Source organism: Gorilla gorilla, chromosome 19, assembly GCF_029281585.2.
Source record: "Gorilla gorilla gorilla isolate KB3781 chromosome 19, NHGRI_mGorGor1-v2.1_pri, whole genome shotgun sequence".
Classification (NCBI taxonomy): Eukaryota; Metazoa; Chordata; class Mammalia; order Primates; family Hominidae; genus Gorilla; species Gorilla gorilla.
Window position 1 is genome coordinate 53,447,098 of NC_073243.2, and position 7,399 is coordinate 53,454,496.

General features: G+C 43.2%; 1 non-coding gene across 1 annotated transcript; it reads left to right on the top strand.

Moving 5' to 3' along the window:
• Positions 1 to 323: 323 nt before the first annotated feature.
• On the top strand, positions 324 to 6,798 carry LOC115931224 (uncharacterized). Its single transcript, XR_008672965.2, has 3 exons — positions 324 to 425; positions 1,442 to 1,684; positions 2,038 to 6,798. It is a non-coding gene; the product is annotated as an uncharacterized protein (transcript).
• Positions 6,799 to 7,399: the final 601 nt, after the last annotated feature.

The window sequence follows — 7,399 nt, forward strand, 5'->3', positions numbered from 1 at the left end:
TACTTGTGTTTTCGAGGTTGCATTTGAGAAACACAATCTGTATTATCACTTCTTGCACCTCCATTCTGTAAACGGGAGTTGGTATTGAAGTTGTTCTGGGAGTGGGAGTTTCTCTCACCCAAATTTAATTTCTCTTGACTGCGTGATCAGCTCCAAGCTGTGGGGGTTAGAATAGGGCCTACACCTGGGCACGTGGATATTTAAAGACAGCGAAGGGGAAGCCCCGCTTCTGAGAGCAGGTATGATGGAGGGTGGCTGTGGGAGAAGTGGCAGCTCCTGGCTCATTCCTGGGCTCTTGGCTCTGGGTCTTTGGTGCGTGTGTTTGAGCTCAGTAGAGACGTTTGACTGTCCCAACCCGATGCTGCCTTCCCACATAAATGAGATCTTTTCTGCCAGGCGACATGGTTTTACCCTCACATTCAAAAGTGAGTAGCTGGAGCGCTGGTCTTTGCCAGGGAAGGAGTGATCCAGAAGCTGCCTGGCAGCATTTTGTGGGGCTGGTCAGGGAATGGGGTGTAAATGACAACAGATATTAAGGGCTCTTGTGAGTAGAGCAAGGAGTTGGGTACAGAATATTCTTCAGCTGGTCTAGCAGAAAAGGAATCTGCTTCCTGGTTTCAGCTCTGCAGGCTTGGTATGTAGGATGTCTTTAAGCTTTATGGCTGATGCCCTAAAGTTCTGTGTGTAAGGATGCTCTAAAGTGTGAAGTACACAGTTGCTGGGCTGGGCAACTATAGTGTTTTGGGAGATAAACAGGGCAAGTGGCTTGTCTTAGGTCATGGTGACTGGAATGGTTTTCAGTACTAGGGCAATCATTCTGACTTAATTCCAGGGGTAGGGTGATGGGAGTTGAGGAACCTCAGTCCATCCCTGGCTGCTGTGGACTAAGCACTGGCTTTGACAAGCTGAGACTGCTAAGTCTTTGTCCTGTCCTGCCAGGCTGGGTAGTGGGGAGTAAGAAGCTGAAAGGGAGGTGGGACTTTCCATGATAGTGGCCTCCTGGAGCTTCCCCTCTTCTTTCCCTACAGGCTCATAGTTCCTACACAGCTACTGGCTTCTCTGTTTTGAGGCAGTTTCCTTCTTGGGGGTTTCCTTGAGAAAGTTGTGGGCTTGGGTGCCCATTGTCCCCCATACCACTGAGCTTGTTCTAGAGTTCGAGGACCATAGAAGGGGCCTCCAAAGATTCCTGCTGGGATCTTTCCCCATTATCTTTTCATCCTACCAGTCAGAGGGAGGGTCATTATTGGATATCTACTGTTTACTCACATATTGGATGGAGGTGGTGCCCACCCTCTTGGCAGAGACAAAGATTCCAGCCACTGATGTCGCTGATGCCAGCCTGAATGAAAGTTCCAGTACCGAAAGGAAACGAGACGTAGTGTTGCTGTTCGTGACCTTGTCCCACACACAGCCACCTCTGTTTCACCTGCCTTATGTCCAGAAACCCTTAATCTCTAATGTGGAGCAGCTGATCCTGGGCCAGAATCGCTGGGAGATAGGCCATGGCCAGGATATGTTTCCAGCAGAGAAGCTCTGCCATCTGCAGGATCGCAAGGTGAACCTTCACACAGCTGCCTGGGGTGAGTGTATTGTTGCACCCAAGACTCTCAGCTTCTCTTACTGTCAGAGGAACTGCCCAGCCCTCAACAGTGAGCTCTGTCATTCCAGCTTTGAGTGCTATAAGGTAAGACACGGAGCCTCATTCTTTCTCTTCTGGGGGTCATATTGGGATAGCACTAAGTGCTCAACTCTCTAGGCCTGGCTCCTTTTGAGTCAAGGAAGCCATTGAAGTTGGTAATTACGTAATCTAGCACTGATGCAGTGTGTAGCATCTTCCCCGCCCTGTGACCTTATCCCTTATCTTTATTCATAAGAAACATCAGCTTCCTAAAGATTGTTCTGAAACAGCCCTGATCCAGCAGCTTCTCCCCAGGCCCTCCTTCTCCCTTCCCATGTATCCCTGACAAGTCTACTGATGCCCTTAGATATGAGGCTGTGGCTATGAGGCACTCACCATTCTGCCATTTGTTTCTGCAGAGGGCAGTACCTACCTGTCCCTGGCTCTTCCAGACCTGCCGTCCCACCACAGTCAGACTCTTCTCCCTGATGGTCCAGGATGACGAACACAAGATGAGTGTGCACTATGTGAACACTTTCTTGGTGGAGAAGTGTGGCTGCTCTTGAGATACCCCAAAGCCTCCTACTGGCCTCAGGGCCACCTAAGTCTCAGGACTTTAGTAGGGGGTGGGATTACTTTTCATAGCAACTAGAGCTCTTTGAAGGGAGGTGGGATTTGGTTTGTTTCTCAAAGCACAGCAAGAAGGTTGGCATTATGGCAGTAACCCCTCATAGATGCTTCTCTTTGATGTGGCAGGGGCCCCCTAGTGCTGTTCTCAGTCACTCCTACTACTGGGAAGCTGGGCCCATTGAGATGTCTGACTATCGCTGTCCTAGATTGTGAGTGGGCTGGGCTTAGTGCCACCTCTGGGATCATTTAGGTGGGGAAAGAGGAACTGGAATTGGACGCATGTCAGCTCTTGGGGGTAGGGGTAAAATTGTTACCGGTGTTAAGCTGGCTTCAGACTCTTCTGAGCCATTCAGCTGCTATCATCCTTCTCTGTACCATTGGCCTGGGGCTGGTCCAGAACTGACCTCAGCATGTACATTCCTCCTCACCTAACACTCCTGGCCTCTTTAGAGGGAGTGAGGACTCTGTGGAAGAAAGCATTCTGTCATGGGCTAGTCATGGGTAAAGGGCCCCAAGGCCTTCACAACCTGGTGTCAGATGGGAGCCTGAGAGTAGAGGATGTTGCTTGACTGACAGAGGGGGCCTCTGGCCTCATGGAAAGTTTGTCTCACTATCATTTAAGGAACTTGATATTAGCTTTTCTACTATCTTTAATAAAACTATAGGACCATTGTTGTGGGTCTCTTATGTTGGATATCTATTACTTAATGCCCTTGAGCCTCTGAATCAGAATGAGTAGATAGATGTTGGGTTTCAAATCCTATCGTCAAGGATCGCAGGAAAGAAGCAACGCAATGCACTTTGAAACAAATATTCAGTCATTATAGCACTCACTCAATGACTCCTAGTTTTAGGTTCCAAAACGTACGTCCAAAGTAAGATATAAGGAAGTACTCCAACGCAGATATTAATACCAAAACTACTTGTTAGATTTCTTGAGGCAGAAGAGAAACAAAGTTAGATGACACTCAGAACCTTAGTAACATGCTATCTGTCCTAGTGGGAGGAGGAGTATATCAGTTAAATTTACAATTTTAAAATGTGACTTTCTCAGTGGACATTCATAGTTCACATTAGCCTGCACCTTGCAGAGTATCCCTGTAGAATGATGGTCAGGGTGAGGGCTGAGCATAGAGGAGGCAGAGAGCCATCCCTGGCTCTTGACTTTCCCAAGCTCGGTCTTGGCTGTGTGGTGGATTTCAAGAAATAAGGATGAACTACTGTCTTTTTTGATTCCTTTCTTTATATCTCTGCAACGGAAGTTCTGACAAATTTATGCAAGTGGTTTGTGCTTTTAAGTTTAATAGCAATGTATGCAATATGAGAAGCTGACTTTCCAGCCCCAATCCTAAACAAAGGTAGTGACTGTCAGGTTTGACATGTACTCTGCCAGACTGCTTTCTTTGTATATTAACATAGCCTTAAAACGACCCTATAGCTCCTTAACAAGGTGTTGTGGAGACATTTCAAGATCCTAACACTTTTTTTTTTCCCCATGGACATTAGCTTGTATACAGTATTTAAATAGTTCAATACCCATTTAACTGATTCCCTTATTGATGGACATTCAAAGAGGGCATTTTAAAGTTACCCATTATTACAGTGCTGTGATCATCTTTGAATATAGATTCTTATATGCAGGTAGAATTGCTAAGAAAATGTCAGATGCAATTTGGTCTCCCCAAAAACTATGCCAGTTTACATTTCCCTCAACTGTGAGACCGTTTTCCTCACACAGGGCAAGTCCTTTTGATGAGGGATACATTTCATTGTTAAGTTGCATCTTTAAAAATGAAAATTTGAACATATCAAATTAGCCAGTTGAATTCTTTGAGCTTATCAAGCATTTTTTGTCTTATAGAAACTCTTAATATAACAAAATGTGACAAACATATGTAAGTTTCTTTTCTACATGGGGGTATTATATGGATAAGTCAATCTCTGACTTTATTGGTTCTAGGTTTCATATTTGGTCAACCCCATAAAAAGATCATACACACTCTGCCTCTTGTAGTTCTTGTGTTCATGGTCTTATTTATACATTAATACTTCTGGGTAGGGAGAGCTGGAGGTGCCCAGGCCACTTGTGTCTAGGCCTGGCAGTGCCAATCTCTGGCCAGTCAAATGTAAGTGGGAGTCTGCATGGTTTCCAGGAAGGCTTCTACTTTGGAGTTGAGGGCCTAGTTTACAGTAATAAAGCACTACATTACTGGGGGCAATGTAACAAAGATGGCAAAGCTGGAAAGAGTACGGGTTCCTTAGGGCAGGGATTGGCAAGTTTTTTCTGTAAAGGGACAGATAGTAAATATCTTGGGCTTTGTAGGCCATACAACCTCTGTCTACTCAACTCTGGTGTTGAAGCATAGAAATGGCCATTGAGGAAATGTAAATGAGCATCTTTGCATTCCAATAAAACTTTATTCACGGGCCCTAATATTTAAACTTAATGTAACTTGTCACAAAATATTCTTTTTTCCAACCATTTAAAATAGGTAAAGACCATTCTTCATTTTTGAGTTGTACAAAAGTATAATGATTGGCCTGTGGGCTGTAGACTGTCAACTCACCTTAGGATATCATTGAGCAGGTGGGCCAATACTAGCAGAGACTTCTAATTTATGAGAAATTGTATCTCTAATTAAGCCACTGTTCGTTTGGCTTTTTGATTACTTGCAGTCAAATACATTCTTATCTGATACGGGTCTTTTTTTTTTTTTTTAATAGCCCGCTGTTCTAACCTTTTATTGACTATTCGAACTTTCCTCCACCTTGATTTGGGCACTATTTTTTAAATCACATGTTAAATTTCCTTAAGCCTAATAAGTTTTTTCTAACATTCTATTCTAATCCACTAATCTTTGTTCATTTTCATGTCCATATTAACTTAATTCCTATAGTTTTAATGTATGCTTAGGATTCTGAAAGAATGTGTACCATACACTAAGTTGTTTTTCTCATGGAAGACGTCTGAATGTCTATATCTTCCCACCCATGAACATGATATAACTTTATATTTAATGGAGAAAAAGATCTGAATGAGTTCCCTCACTTTTATTTCATTTAAGCCATGGCAATTTCTACTTGGATTATTTCTTGGTGATCTAGTTTACTGTTGTTAGTGTAAATGGAACTGTTAACTGGAATTACTTTTATGGCATCAGTCCACGTTACTCTTCCAATTCTGTAATGAAACCATGTAGATTCAGAGCATTGTTTTTTGTCCAACATGGAAGACCAACTCAGAGTTGAGTGCTTTCTGTCATTGTACTTAGTCTTTGGAAGGTGCTACTGGGCAGTTTTTTGTTCTGTTTGAATTAGGTGTTATTAAATGCTAGTGAGTCCTTAGACTTGACATCATCTGGAACAGTAAAATGGTGTTATGTACAACTATTGGAAAGTGGATTGAACCTGGTTGCTGATACCGATCTAAGTGGTTTGGATTTGTGTATATTCTAAGCATCATGTTTTATGTCAATGGGAACCCAGAATGGAGGCTCAAAATAAGTTTAATCTGCATGTGCAGACAACTCCTAAAAGATAAAGAAACAGAGGTAGTAAGTGGCAAGACCTGGGCAAGAGGAGAATGCCAGAGCCTCATCTTCAGACTTACATTCCAACAAGAATGGACTCATGATGACATGCATTTTGAGGAAGCATACTTTGTGCTTTGGTACTAGTTCTCAAAGGGGCTGAGGTCTGAGAGATAAACAGCCACCAAACCAGGTGGAAAGACGGTGCAGGCTGAGTGAAGCAGCACCCATAATGGCCTAGGGAGGAAAGAGTAGGAGAGGGCTGTTCAGCTAAGCAGAGAAAGCTCAATAGAGCTGGCATGTGGGGTTTGCGGTGGGAGGAGTTGAGTGGGTGGGCAGTTTTACTCTTCTGGGCAGAGTCCACAGCATCATGTGAATTCAAATACGTAAATTGCTTTCCTTCATGTAAGATGAAAGATCACTTCTCTTTGGTGACTCGAATGTATTAATAAAAAGTAACGGGAATATCTACTAAAGCTGAATACATGCATACCCTATGTTCTGGCAATTTCATTTCTAGCCACATATTTTACCAAAAGATATAGCAGCACTACATGTAAAAACCCCAAATTGAAAACTACCCAAATGCCCATCACCAGTAGAATACATTGTGGCATACTCACATAGGAGAGTACTATTTAACGAGGAGAAACAAAGTAGAACTCTAAATGAACTGATAAATCCCACAGACATGTTGAGGGAAAGAAGCTAGATACAGGGTAAAACATAGCTGTATGATTCTACTTATGTAGAGAACAAAAATTGGCAAAAGTAGAACGAACACTTCAATTCCATTTATATTAAAGAATCCAGAGTGGTAAGATTCATAAAGACAAAGTAAAATGGTGGTTGCCAGGAGCTAGAGGGAGAGAGGAATAGGGAGATATTGCTGAATGGGTATTGAGTCTCAGTTATGTGAGATGAAAAGAGTTTTGGAGACGGATGCTGGTGATGGTTGTACAACAATGGGATTGCACTTAGTACGCTACTGAACTGTACACTTAAAAATGGTTAAGATGGGCTGGGCGTGGTGGCTCCTGCCTGTAATCCCAGCACTCAGAGAGGCCAAGGCGGGTGGATCACTAGGTTGAGATGGAGACCATCCTGGCCAACATGGTGAAACCCCGTCTCTACTAAAAATACAAAAATTAGCTGGGCGTGGTGGTGCACGCCTGTAGTCCCAGCTACTTGGGAGACTGAGGCAGGAGAATCACTTGAACCCAGGAGGCGGAGGTCGCAGTGAGCCAAGATCGTGCCATGGTACTCCAGCCTGGCAAGAGAGCGACTCCGCCTAAAAATAAAAAGATTCTAAGTTTTAGATATATTTTACCACAATAAATGTTTTACAAATGGCAAAGCAAATGTTGTTAGATTAACATTAGTGTTAGCTGAGGGTAGGGTGTGGGGTGCAAGTATAAAAGGAGCTCTTAAGTGTGGGGGATGTTCTGACTCTTAATCTGGGCAGAGGCCTCAAGGGTATGTTGAGTTTGTGAAAATTCATCAAACCGTATACTTACGTGCATGTCTGCATGTATTTATATTTCAATAAAAGTTATCCTGGAAGGAAAAAGCAATGGGAAGCTTTAAAGTGAATTAATTTGTAATAGGTTACACTACTGAG